Source organism: Sapajus apella, unplaced genomic scaffold (assembly GCF_009761245.1).
Source record: "Sapajus apella isolate SASKATOON/1434 unplaced genomic scaffold, GSC_monkey_1.0 scaffold12, whole genome shotgun sequence".
Lineage (NCBI taxonomy): Eukaryota > Metazoa > Chordata > Mammalia > Primates > Cebidae > Sapajus > Sapajus apella.
Genome location: NW_022436952.1, coordinates 26,240,265 through 26,254,709, shown reverse-complemented (window position 1 = coordinate 26,254,709; position 14,445 = coordinate 26,240,265). Strand labels below are relative to the sequence as shown.

The window sequence follows — 14,445 nt, the reverse complement described above, 5'->3', positions numbered from 1 at the left end:
TACCCAAAAAGAAATCAACAAATCACACAGTAACTACAAAAAATAAAATAAATTACCCAAGAGCAGATTTAACCAAGCAGACAAAAGACTTACACAATGAAAACTATAAAATGTTGATGAAATAAACATTCAAGACAAAAGTAAATGGAAAGATATTTCATGTTAATGAAGAACGAGTATTGCTAAAATGTCTATACTACCCAAAGTGATCTACAAATTCAATGCAATCCCTATGAAAATCCCAATATCACTTTTCATAGAAATAAAAATAATCCAAAACTTCATATGGGGCTGGATGAGTGGCTCATGCCTGTAATCCCAGCCCTTTGGGAGGCTGAGGTGGGAGGACCACCTGCGGTCAGAAGTTTCAGACCAGCCTGGCCCACATGGTGAAACCCCATCTCTGCTAAAAATACAAAAATCAGCCAGGCATGGTGACACTCACCTGTAATCCCAGCTACTTGGGAGGCTGAGGCACAAGAATCACTTGAAGCCAGGAGGTGAAGTTTGCAGTGAGCCCTGATCACACCATTTACACTCCAACCTAGGCCATAGAATTAGACTCCATCTGAAAAAACAAAACAAAAATTCATATGGAACCATAAAAACTCCAAACAACCAAGGCAATCATGAACAAAAAGAACAAAGCTGGAGTTACCACATCACCAGATTTCAAACTATACTAGAAAGCTATAGCAACAAAAACAGCATGGCAAAACAAACAGACCCATTGACCAATGGAGTGGAATAGAGAGCATGGAAATGAACCTATTCATGTACAGTCGATTGATTTTCAACAAAGGCACAAGAATATGCAATAGGAAAAGGACAGTCTCTTCAATAAATAGTGTTGGGAAAACTAAATTACTACCTACAGAAGAATAAAATTGGACCCTTATCTCACACCATGTACACAACTAAAAATCAACTCAAAATGGATTAAAGATTCAAATGTAATACTGTACCTGAAACTCTAAACTTACTGGAAGAAAATATAGAGGAGGAAAACTATATGACACTCCCTGGACAATGATTTTTTGTATTTGACCCCAAAAAGCACAGTCAACAAAGTAGGCAAAAAGCAAAAATAGACAAACGAGATGACATCACACTAAAAAACTTCTGCACAGCCAATGAAACAACAACAGTGTGCCGAAGCAACTCACAGATTGGGAAAAAACAGCTGCAAGCCATACATCTGACAAGAGATTAACATCCAAAATACATAAAGAGCTCAAACAACTCGATATCAAGAAAACAAGAAGCCCAATTAGAAAATGAACAAGGGACCTGAACAGACATTTCCACTAAAGTTTTTATGGCATAAATATACTTTGGCACAAACACTGCATTATATGCAATTATTTTTTGTAAATAATTTTTTGTAAAGCCATCAGATATATAGCCAAGTGATTTTTCACCTAAGTGTAAGACAGCAAAATGTTTAAATCAATACATAAATCAAATTGTCTGCACTGGCATTGTTAATCTAGAAGAAAGTGGTTGCATAGATAATAGAGCAAGCACATTTTTAGTTCATACTTTCAAATGGAAGTTGATTTGAAATAATAAAGTTGTTCACTGGCAGAATTTCCCACCAAGTCTGTATAAATTATGTGCTATTTGATAAAAGATAGCAGCAATGAAGCTAATTTTTATCTTCAGTATTTGCTTTAAGAGAAAAATCCTGAATCTTGTAGGGATTTCTAATGCCAAAAATAATGATGAAATGGGAGAGTATATTTGGCAATCAGGGTGACTAAGCTCATGGTAACTGGCATATGTATAATTTTAGTTTGCATTCCAATTATTTAAACTGAGATGTTCTTGATGAAGCTGAACATACTGTGAGTAGACGATCTCTTTCTCCAAGAAACAAGATGGCCATTCAGAGAATGGCCTTACTGAAGCTCATTGGTAAATAAGCTTTCTCCAGATTTTAATGATTTCCCCAGTTCTTCCATAATTCCTCAGTTTCCTGGCCATTTTCTGATATATCATGGTCTTCCTGTTGCCCTTTCTTATTCCTCAAAGTTTGGCAAGTTTTTCTTTGTTTTTTTGATACAAACTGGAAACTCCTTTTGGTTTTATTTACTTACTGAATGCAGACGCCATCTTGGGATTACCCCAAGATTTGTGAAGTTATTCAAACAGTCAGAGCATCTTCCTGCCTTGTCCTTCCTCTTGCTGGAAAACAGCAGATGGTACCAGCTGGCTTTCAGTTATGTTCCACAAAGATCAATGTATAGTTCCTTCAAAATAGCATTATTTATTAAAGTTCTTCAATTATAGATAGGTTCCTCTGTAAGCAACACTCCATAGCAGTTGGAATCCCCTCTGACATGGGGACAATCACTGATGAAAAACCAGGTAATTTTGAAGATCTCCAGTTAATTGTTGCCTCGATACCTCAAACGCATCTTCAAATGCTTGACCTAGCTTGTCTTGTTCAACACACATTATGCTTCACTAATAAACTGATGATTCTGTCCATCAGTGCCCAATCTAGCATGTACTTGTAGAGGTGGAAATAACCTTCCCCTTCTCTGAAACACACATGTTCACTCCCCACCACCTGCTATAATTTTGTTAAAGCAGTTTTGAGTTTGGTTTCTGTCATCTGCAACTGAAAAATTCCTGAGCAATTTATACCTGAGAATGAGATAATTTAAGTAACAGATCCTAATGTATGAAAATAGCTGAGATAATATAAGGTGCAAAACAGAGAGGAGATAATTATTCCCATTCCTAAATAATTATTTGAAAATTTTTGTTACACAGTAGCAATGCAACTGGCTATCCCTATCCAATGGTTTGCTAAATCTTTGGACTCAGTCCCAAGAAAATAGCAAGTTATTGAACATCACTTGTGACCTCAAATAATATTCTATGAGAAAAGGACAAGTTCGGTCCAGGCTATACTATCTAAAAGCAGAGAGAGAATAATGAAACTTCATTTTTTTAAGAAAAATCTTCATACTTATACCTTGCAATCCTTGAGGGCTGGGAGTCAGAATTTGAAAAAGCCGAATTCTGCAGCCTAAGCTAAAATTTGTGAAGACAAAAGCAAAGGGATAAAGAAATACCGTACTAAAATATTGGGAAAGAAATTGAAAAGGACATGCAAAATGGAAAGATATTCCAGGTTCATGAATTTAAAGAATATTGTTAAAATTAATATTGTTAAAATTATAATACTACTCAAAGCAATTTACAGATTAAATGCAATCCAATTACATTCTTTACAGAAATTGAAAAAAAAAAATCTTAAAACGTCTGTGGAACCACAAAAGACCCCAAATAACCAAAGTAATCCTGAGCAAAAGGAACAAAGCTAGAGGCATTATACTACCTGACTTCAAATTTTACTACAAAGTTATAGTAACCAAACCAGTATGATACTAACGTAAAAACAGACACACAGACCAACTGAACACAATAGAGAACCCAGATGTAAGTCCACACATTTACAGCCAACTCATCTTCAACAAAGGTACCAAGAACATATAACGGGGGAAACGATAGACTTTTCAATAAACGGTGCAAGGAAACTAGGTAACTATATGCAGAAGAATGAAACTAGATCCTTCTCTCTTACCATATACAAAAATCAAATCAAAATTAATTGAAAATTAAATCTAAGATCTCAAACCATGAAACTACTAGAAGAAAACATTGAGGAATGACTCCAAACATTGGTCTGGGTAAAGATTTTTTTATGTCAAATCCCAAAAGCATAAGCAAACAAAGTAAAAATAGACAAACGGTATTATATCAAACTAAAAACTTCTGCATAGCAAAGGAAATAATCAACAAAGTGAGGATAAAACCTACAGAATGGCAGAAAATATTTGAAAACTAGCCACCTGAGAAGGGGTTAATAACCAGAATGTATAAGGAGTTCAAACAACTCAATAGCAAAAAAGAAAAAAGAAAAACACAACACACATAATCCAATTTAAAAATGGGCAAAAAGAGGCCAGGCATGGTGGCTCATACCTGTAATCCTAGCACTTTGGGAGGTCAAGGCAGGAGGATCATCTGAGGTGAGGAGTTCGAGACCAGCCTAGCCAATACGGTGAAACCCCATCTTTACTAAAAATACAAAAATTAGCCAGACATGGTGGCGTACACCTATAATCCCAGCTACTCAGGAGGCTGAGGCAAGAGAATCTCTTGAACCCGGGAGGCAGAGGGTGTGGTGAGCCAAGATCGTGCCATTGCTCTTCAGCCTGGGCAACAGAGCACGACTCTGTCTCAAAAGAGAAAAAAAATGGGCAAAAGAGCTGAGTAGACATTTCTCAAAAGAAGGCATACAAATGGGCAACAGGCACATAAAAAAATGTTCAACATCACAAATTATCAGAGAAATGCAAATCAAAACCACAATGAGATATCATCTTGCCCCAGTTAAAATGGCTTTTTACCAAGAAGACAGGCAATAAGGGAGGCTAGCAAGGATATGAAAGGAAGGGAACGCTTGTATACCATTGGTGGGAACGTAAATTAGTACAGCTACTACAGAGATCAGCTTAGAAGTTCCTCAAGAAATTAAAAATTGAATGATCATACCGTATGATCCAGCAATCCCACTACTGGATATATCTCCAGAAGAAAGGAAATGAATATATCAAAGAGAGATCTGCATGCCCACATTTATCTCAGCACTATTCATTAGTCAATGAATGAATGGCTAAACATGGTATATATACACAATGAAATATCATTCATCCGTAGAAAAGAATAAAATCCCGTCATTTGCAGCAACATAGATAAAACTAGAAGTCATTATGTTGAGTGAAATAAACCAAGCACGAAGAGACAAATATCACATGTTCTCACTCATACGTGGACGCTAAGAAAAAGTGGATCTCATGAAGGTAGAGAGTAGATTGGTGGTTACCAGAAGCCAGCAAGGGTAGCAGGAGTGGGAGATTAAAAGAAGTTGACAAATGGAAACAAATATAAAGTTGATAGATGAAGTAAGCTCCAGTGTTCAATAGGTAAGTAGGGTGACTATCGTTTACGAAAACATACTATATATTTCAAAATAGAAGAGAAAAATTCAAATGTTTCTAGAATAAAGGCAAATATTTAAGGTGATTGATATCCCAAGTACACCGATTTGATGTTTACAAATTATACGAATGTCTTATCATGTGTACCCTGAAACTATGTAACCTATTATCCATCAATCTTCTAAATTGTTGAGAAAATGATTAAATGAATAAATAAAACATTGGGTCTTGGATGAGCCAGCAAATTTGGGAAGTCTGATTCTCTCTCAAATATTATATTCTAGGTATTCTTCGCCAAACAAAAGTGTCATATCCCTTCTAAAAATGCATCCAGTAGGTTATAATCTTGGGGGAAATGCCACATTATATAGCTTCATTTTCCCCTTCAAGTCTTTCACATTGTTCAAAGTGGAGAGCAAAGTGAAAGCATTATTTTGGGATATCGAGAAAAGCTAGAAAAGATTATTGGCAAGAAATAGAAACCATAAGGTGAGGATCAAGAGTCAAGGTCCAGGTTTAGATAAGCTCTCTGGATGTGGTTATTATGCCGCAGAATCATCTAATTCATGTCAACTGAGGTTTTAAATATTGCCTAAAAACCTCGAGCCCGGAAATAAGTGCCTGTCATTGTTCAGTTCTTCAGTAAATATCCAGGCTATTAAAGTAGGTCATTCCCAGGAATGAAATCCTCCTTGCACCTCTCTTAGGTGTGACTTTGGAGGACACAAAACATAGATATCTGTGTAAGACGGAGGTAGATCTGTTTTGAAAATATAAAGTACAGTTGTATTTGGAGAAGCAGAGGCATTTTTGAAACTGTATGTATAATTACAATGGCATGTGAATATATATACAGCCAAAGATATAAGGGACAAAATGGGGGGGATATCTATTATTCACTATACAGCACTCATTCTCAACTACCTTCTCAGATCTAAGCTCCACTTTTCTGTGGGGAACCCCTTCTCTGTGGTTAGGATAGGGGCAACACTGACTTGTCACTGTGATGACATCAGTGGGTACATGACCTAGACTCAGCAAATTACGCTACCCATATCATTGGCTACCATGATCATTTAAGACCTGGACATGAAATCTAAACTGAGTCAATCAGAAGTTATCTGAAAGGTATTAGAGAGTGGGTGTGGCTCACACCTGTAATTTCAACATTTTGGGAGGCTGAGGTGGGAGGATTCATTGAGCCCAGGAGTTCGAGACCAGACTGGGCAACATAGGGAGACCTCATCTCTGCAAAAAATTTAAAAATTAGCTGGGCATGGTGATGCACACCTGCAGTCCCAGCTACTCAGGAGGCTGAGGTGGGAGGACTGCCTGAGTCTGGGAGGTCAAAGCTCAATGAGCTACGATTGTGCCACTATACTCCAGTCTGGGCAATAGAGCAAGACCCTTTCTCTAAATAAATAAATACTTTTTTAAAATTATACTTTAAGTTCTGGGATAGATGTGCAGAACGTGTAGGTTTGTTACATAGGCAGACACATGCCATGGTGGTTTGCTGCACCTGTCATCTACATTAGGTATTTCTCCTAATGCTATCCCTTTAAAATGAAAGATAGTAGGAAGATTTCTTTCCACTGTCAGGAGATGGGAAGCATGTGGTGTTACTGAAGGTCGCCCTGCCACTCTGTAGTAAAAGAAATCTCTGCAACTAATTTGGGGGAATTACAGCTGAGAGATATAAAAAGGACACAGAGCCCTCCTCACATTGTTAGAATTCCTGGAACTAAACAAATCGCTCCTTCTACCTTCCAGCTACGTAAGTCTCCTTCTAAAAAAAATCATTTTTTTTTAAGCCAGTGTTTGGCTCTCTGCAACTTAAAGCTTTAAAAATCCAATTCAACTAACAGCAAAACACAGCCCAATTTAAAAAGGGACAAAAGACTAGAACAGACGTTTCTCTGAACGTATATAAATGGCCAAAAAGCACATGAAAAGATGTTCAATGTCATTAGACATTAGAGAAAGACAAATCAAAACCACAGTCAGATGCCATTTTGCACCCACTAGGATAGCCATTTCTTAAAAATAGAGAATAAGTGTTGGTAAAGATGTGGAGAAATTGGAACCTTCATACATTGCTGGTGGGAATGTAAATGGTACAACGACTGTGGAAAACAGTTTGGTGATTCTTCAATAAATTAAACATAGAATTATCACTTGATCTAGAAATTCCACTCTTAAATATATACCCAAGAGAACTGAAACCAGGTGTTCAAATAAAAACATTTCCATTTGTTTGTTTACAAAATGTTATACACAAATAAACCAACCTCAGCAGCTCTAGTCACAATAGCCAAAAGGTTGAAACAATCTAAATGTCCATCAATAGATGGATAAACAAAATGTGTTTTGATACCACAAAGTTAAATGCTATTCATCCATAAAAAGGAAAGAAAAATACAACACAGATGACCCTCAAAAACATTATGCTAAGTAAAAGAAGCCAGACACCAAGGACCACATATGGAATGATTCCATTTATATGAAATGTCCAGAATAAGCAAATACATAGAGACAAAGAGCAGATTAGTAGTTGCTAAGCGCTGAGGAGAGGGAGAAATGGAGAGTGACTGCTTAGTTAGCATTTCTGTCTAGGGCGATTTTTAAACGTTCTGGACCTAGATAGAGGCGATGGCTGAATAACATGGGTGAACAGGTCTAATCCCACTGAATTGTGCATCGAGTAGGAATTTTTCAAATAAAAATAACTATCATTTTAGATGCTTAAGGAATCGCAAACTGTTTTAAGTATTACTATTTTACATATCGTAATAAATGGTGTGTGAAACAAAAGCTTTTGTGGTTGTTGCTGTTGATTACAAATTTTATCTTTTTTTAACTTTTATTTTAGGTTCAGGGGTACATATGCAGGTTTGTCATACAGGTAAATTGAGTATCGTGGGGGTTTGTTATACAAACTGTTTTGTCACCCAGCCGATAAGCCTAGTACCCAATAGGTAGTTTTTGATCCTTGGCCTCCTTCCACTCTCCACCCTCACAAAGGCCTCGGTGTCCATTGTTCACTTCTTTGTGTCCATGTGCACTCAATGTTTACATCCTACTTCTAAGTGAGAACACGCAGTATTTGGTTTACTGTTCCTGCGTTGTTCACTTAGGATAATGGCCTCCAGCTTCATCCTTGTTGCTGCAAAGAGCATGATCTTGTTCTTCTGATGGATGCATAGTGTTCCATGATGTATATGTGCCACATTTTCTTTATCCAGTGTATTGATGATGGGCATTTAGGTTGATTCTGTGTCTTTGTTATTGTGAGTAGTGCTGCAATGAACATATGAGTGCGCACGTCTTTATGGTAGAACAATATTTTCCTTTGGGTATTGATACGATTTTGCTGTGTACCCCTCCAAATATCACCTTGAATTGTAGCTCCCATAATCCCCCGGTGTCATGGGAGGAACCCAGTGACAGGTAATTGAGTCATGGGGGCAGGTTTTTCCCAAGCTGTTCTCATGATAGTGAATAAGTGTCACGAGATCTGATAGTTTTATAAAGGGCAGTTCCCCTGCACACACTCTCTTGCCTGCTGCCTTGTAAGACGTGCCTTTGCTCCTCCTCCATCTTCCACTATGATTGTGAGGCCTCCCTGGCCAAGTGGAACTGTGAGTCCATTAAATCTCTTCTTTAAAAATTACCCAGTCTTGGGTAAGTCCTTTTAGCAGCATGAGAATGGACTGCTGCAGGTATATACCCTATAATGAGACTACTGGGGCCAATGGCAGTTCTGTTTTAAGTTCTTTGAGAAAGCTCCACGCTGCTTTCCACAATGGCTGAACTAATTTACATTTCCACCAGCGGTGAATAAGCATTCCCTTTTCTCTGCAATCTCACTAGCATTTGTTATTTTTCAACCCTTTAATAACAGCCATTCTGACTGGTGTGAGATGGTACCTCATTGTGGTTTTGATTTGCATTTCTCGAATGATTAATAATGTCAGGCATTTTTTTCTTATGTTTATTGGCCACTTGTATATCTTCCAAAAGCTTTTTTCATAGTGAAATTAAGCCTTTAGATTTGCTAGCCATTTCTACTTTTAAGAAGAGAGCTTTTAAAGTACCTCAGCGTAGTCTTTTTTTTTTTTTTTTAATTTGGGGAAGTATAGTTTGGTCACTTAGTTATACAAAAGCAAGAACCCACCCATTGTTCTAGAGGAACAAAAGGAGCAGGATTTTCTTTTGGGGGGATGGGGAGGGTAGAGAAGGTTAACGGGGAGCAAGAGTTTAAATGTTCTTGGTAGAAAAAAGTAGGTGATGCCCCCCTTGCACCCTAAAGACAAGGAGCTTTAGGAAGGAAGAAAATAAAGATCCGAGTGATTTCCCTTTGATTTTCTAACTTGTTGACGTATTTCTAATAATTTGGAATATCTACAACTGAAATAAGCTGGCCCGCAGATAACCCAAGAGAAACACAAGAGGGTCGGAGGTCTGGAATCACCATCTGGTGTCAACACAAGGGCTAGGTTAACATAGAAGAGAACTTAGTCTGTATCTCATGCTTAACACCAGCCCTGACCAAGTATGTGGACTCTGTGAGCCTGCCTAGGGGAAAATGACTGCGTACATATGGGACCTGAAGGGATGTGAACACTGCATACCACACATTCTTTTCAAGAACACCCAAGAGCTTTACAAAGTGAATCATACTGGACAATAAAGGAAGTCTCCACAAAATTAGGAGATTGCAATCAGGCAAGCCATGTTATGACTAGTATGTGCAAACAAGCCAGACATCAACAGAAATAACTTGCTTTAAAGATAGCATCATATTAACACATTTTGACAAGTAGAACAATTGGAATAGAATGGAAAGCCCAAGAAAAGGCATATATGGACACTTCATTTTCGACACAGGTGGTGGTACCAGCTGAGAGTAGTTGCCCAGGTTCTTGGCTTTTGAACAAAGCACTGGACAAAATGTGCAAAGCAAGGCAGCGAAAGCAAAGATTTATTTTAAGTGAAAGTACACTCCACACAGTGGGAGCAGTCTCATGCAAGCAGCTCAAGAGCTTGGTTACAGAATCTTCTGGGATTTAAATTCCCTCTAGAAGTTTCCTATTGGCCCCCCAACCAGCCTGATTGGTTGCAGGAGGGGAACAATCAAAGGTATTTTCATTTTTCAACTGACAGGCAGAAACAGGAGGGGTGGCAACTGCCACCCACCAACTGCCACCCACCAACTGCCACCCACCAACTGCCACCCACCAACTGCCACCCACCAACTGCCAAACACCAACTGCCAAACACCAACTGCCAAACACCAACTGCCAAACACCAACTGCCAAACACCAACTGCCACGCAGACAAAGGAGGGGTTGAAAAGGCAGTAGCCGCTGATATCCAGTGAGCATAAATCAACCTCAGGCTTCCTGCCTCCAGGCCCTATTCTCCTGCCTCATTTCCCCATGGAGAGACATGATCCCCATAGTCTTTATGGGAGGCAGACAGACTGATGGTCTTTATTCTGTAACTGCTTCATGCTGACTTGGGGCACAGTCCCTACCTATTGGGGATCACAGAACTCTCACCCTGCTCTGTCTAGTGAAGACAGGGTAGTTTCTTGATAGTCAGGGGTGGTGAATTCATTTGGAACTGGCTGGAGGCCTTACCACATGATCATCTCTAGGCGAAAGAAAATGAATTTGGTTAGAAGATTTATTGAACTTCAGGAAGTGGATACCTATGCTGTCAGGAATGTTTGCTATAGAAATCAATTAAAATTTTCTACTTAATTATTACAAAGGAAGCAATTTCAACTGTTTGAAAGAAGGCAATTAATTTGCAAAAAATATAAAAACATGGGTTCTGCCGGGCGCAGTGGCTCACGCTTGTAATCCCAGCACTTTGGGAGGCCGAGGCAGGTGGATCACAAGGTCAAGAGATCGAGACCATCCTGGTCAACATGGTGAAACCCCATCTCTACTAAAAATACAAAAAATTAGCTGGGCATGGTGGCGCGTGCCTGTAGTCCCAGCGACTCAGGAGGCTGGGGCAGGAGAATTGCCTGAACCCGGGAGGTGGAGGTTGCGGTGAGCCGAGATCGCGCCATTGCACTCCAGCTTGGGTAACAAGAGCGAAACTCCGTCTCAAAAAAAAAAACAAAAAACATGGGTTCTGTTATTCATCCTGCAGTAACTATGCCACAAAAACACCAAGAGAAGTTGAGAGGCATTTATTTATTGTAGAAAATGAAACAGAAGTTCCTCTTCAAAGTTTCCTTGGCTGTCCCAGATATTCATCCTGACATGTCTGGGCAAGCCTAGGCAGGCATTAGATCATAGTTTCCTCCTTTGCCCTTATTAAGAAGCACTTTTGCCTTTCTCAGCATTCTACAAGCTGCTTCCTCTCTTCTTTGTCCTTTCTTGCCTTTACCTATGTAGGAAAGTTTTAAGTTGCTAGCCAGTCAGGTAAAGCTTAGAATGTGAGGTCCTGTTCCGGCCAATGGAAACTGGACATAGCAGTAGGGTGGTTGCATCAGGTTATAAATGCTTCTGTTCCCTTTGTTCAGGTGTGCTCTCATGGCAAAATTGCTAGCAAGTGGCAGCCTTTCTGCAGAAAGTAAAACTGGCCTTGCTGATGGATCCATAGTCTCAGTGTTGATTCTTTGTGGCACTGAGAACCCGTTTATAACATTTATCTTTTGGCTGTCTTCTAAACAGGTCCTTCCCTGAAGGAAAACCTTCACAGGTGTAGTGGCTGAAGGGAAACTTCAGGTTTGAGGTCCAGGGCTTCAGGTATCAGACTTGATCCTTGAAAGGATCCAACTATCTAATCCTAGTACTCTGACCGCAGAAGGCATGGCCAGTATTACTGAAAACAGCGCCTTCCGTTTGTGTTGTAATTACTGAGCAACTGATCCCTCCTTCCATGCTTTGACATGCACCTTATCTCCTGGCCTGATTTGGGGTTGCTGGTTAGTTCCCGGTATGGGAAGCCTTTGAGTTACAAACTTTTGTAAAGCCTGCTGAAATTGTCCTAGGTTAACTAGGGATTTTACTAAATCAGCTTTTTCTGAATCAGTAATTACATCATTAGTTAAGGATGGCCTTCATATAACATTTAGTATGGGCTTAATTTTTGCTCCAGGGGTATTACAGATTTTTTGAGAGGGCTATGGGCGGTAAGCTGATCCAAGCTTCTGCTGTTTCCTGATACAGCTTAGCTAACCATCATTTTAGAGTTTGGTTAGACCTTTCTACCTTCCCAGAGGATTGAGGCCTCCATGCTGAATGTAAATAGTATTTGATTCTGAGAACCTTAGCAACCCCTTAAGTTATTTGGGAAAGGATGGGCTATTATCATTTTGGAGACTCTGAAGTAACCCAAATTAGGGGGATTATTTCTTTTAAGAGAACCCTTATAACCTCATTAGCTTTCTCTGTTCGGGTAGGGTAAGCTTCAACCGAACCAGCAAAGATATCTATTAGCACTAACAAAAACTTGTTAGTGCTAGCTGGCATATGTGTGCAGTCTAATTGCCAGTCTTTTCCTGGGTATGTTCTATTACAGTCCTCTAATACAAGTCTCCTCTGAGCTGGGCATAGGGGCGGGCACCTGTAATCCCAGCTACTCAGGAGGCTGAGACAGGAAAATTGCTGGAACCCAGGAGGTGGAGGTTGCAGTGAGCTGAGGTTGTGCCATGGCACTCCAGCCTGGGCAACAGAGCGAGACTCTATCTCAAAAATAAATAAACTCTCCTCTGGACTGGTTCCATTAGAGGAGGCATTTTGTTTCCTGGGTTAAGTGCACACAGTGAGCAGGCTTGAAAGACATGCTTAACCACAGAAGCTAAATTAGACCCAAAGAAGAGCCTGTTAACCATGGCCAGGCTGGCAGCTCTCCCCATATGGAAAGAGTTAAGCCAGGTTTTTGGTGGTGGTGTTTTTGTTTTTTTTTGTTTGAGATGGAGTTTCACTCTTGTGAAATCAGTTTCCCCCTTTGCCCTTATTAAGGGGCGATCTCAGCTCACCTGCAACCTCCGCCTCCCAGGTTCAATAGATTCTCCTGCCTCAGCCTCCCAAGTAGCCGGGATTACAGGCTGCCACCCACCACACCAGGCTAATTGTTATTGTTAGTAGAGATGGGGTTTCCCATATTGGCCAGGCTGGTCTGGAACTCCTGACCTCACATCATCCACCGGCCTCAGCCTCCCAAAGTGCTGGGATTACAGGCGTGAGCCCCCACGCCCAGCTTGCAGGGTTTTTATAATTCTCCATTGGGCTGCATGAGGGAAATGTGTTTCTGATGCGATACACCACCAGGATCCTTGTTTTTGTCCTCCTTGCTCCTTTATTAACTGTTCCTCCTGTGGTGTGTATTCAGGTTCCATTGGGGAATCAGAGTGGAAGCAGTGCTAGGATCTGGGGGATTGTGCCCTGAGAACTACAGCCGTGGCTTCTCCAGCTGTTTTTGTTTCCTTGCACTATAAGGGTTAAGCCCCTTTGATGCCCCCTACAATGGCTACAGCCTTTAGCAGGTGTATTGCTTCCAAACGCTGAAGAATTTCAGGCCCATGCTGTATAGGGGATTATTTGCTACTTAGCAGTCCCCTTCCTTCCAGATTGTAGCATGAGCATGGCAAGGGTTGCCTCACCTTATGTAACCTCCCTTAGTTCATCATCACTTAACTGCCTTAGTTATTCCCTTTCTCTTGCCTCCAAGGAGAGCCTCAAGAAATTTAGCCCAGCTGTTCATTTCCATGGGCGTTTTAGAGTCCCAACAAGCAGGATCAGAACAAACAGATCATCTGCTTCCTGGCGGGCTGCCTTAAAAGATTCATTTATTTTCAAAGGGGGTGCAAGAGGTTGCTAGAATTGAACATTTCTCCATGAGAAATCTAAGGCTATGGTCAAAATTTGGAACCCATCTGCTAATTTCCTGGGATTCTCAGAAGAGCTTCCTAGCTTTCCCTTACACTGTTGTATATCAGTTATAGAGAAGGGGACCGCACTAGGACTGGCCCCTCAGCTCCTGCTTCTTCCCTAAGGGGTAGCAGGGCTGGAAGGTGAGCTGAACATGGCGTTCCCCTCTGAGTGTGAGGTGGACTTGGTAGGGTGTCCAGTGTGGGTTTTAGCCTCAGGAGCACTTGGCAAGGGGCTACATGGGGGCAGTTGCTGTTCACCATAAAAGACAGGTGACCCTTGTTAAAGAGGGTCATCTATAATATCTAGCTCTGCCTTTAGACTTTCTTCGGGGAAATTATTAGGTTTTGGCATAGGGCCATGAAGGCCTGTACATGTAGGATTTCTGAGCATTTGCCCTGCCAGGAAACAGCTGCTGAAAGACCGAAAAAGAAAAGGACTCAGGTCCATCACCCAAACTGGACGGTGGTGATCAGGTGCTTCTACATGGAAACCTTGCAATGCACTGGAGAGTGGCCCAGCCAGAAACC

The 14,445-nt window shown here is 40.4% G+C and overlaps 1 long non-coding RNA gene across 1 annotated transcript in view; it reads right to left on the bottom strand.

Annotated features, from left to right (window-relative positions):
* Positions 1 to 425: 425 nt before the first annotated feature.
* LOC116553266 overlaps positions 426 to 14,445 on the bottom strand; it is a 36,061-nt gene continuing 22,041 nt past the window's right edge. Inside the window, exon 4 of the long non-coding RNA XR_004269680.1 lies at positions 426 to 568. This is a non-coding gene — a long non-coding RNA (uncharacterized LOC116553266). The remainder of the gene's footprint in view (positions 569 to 14,445) is intronic.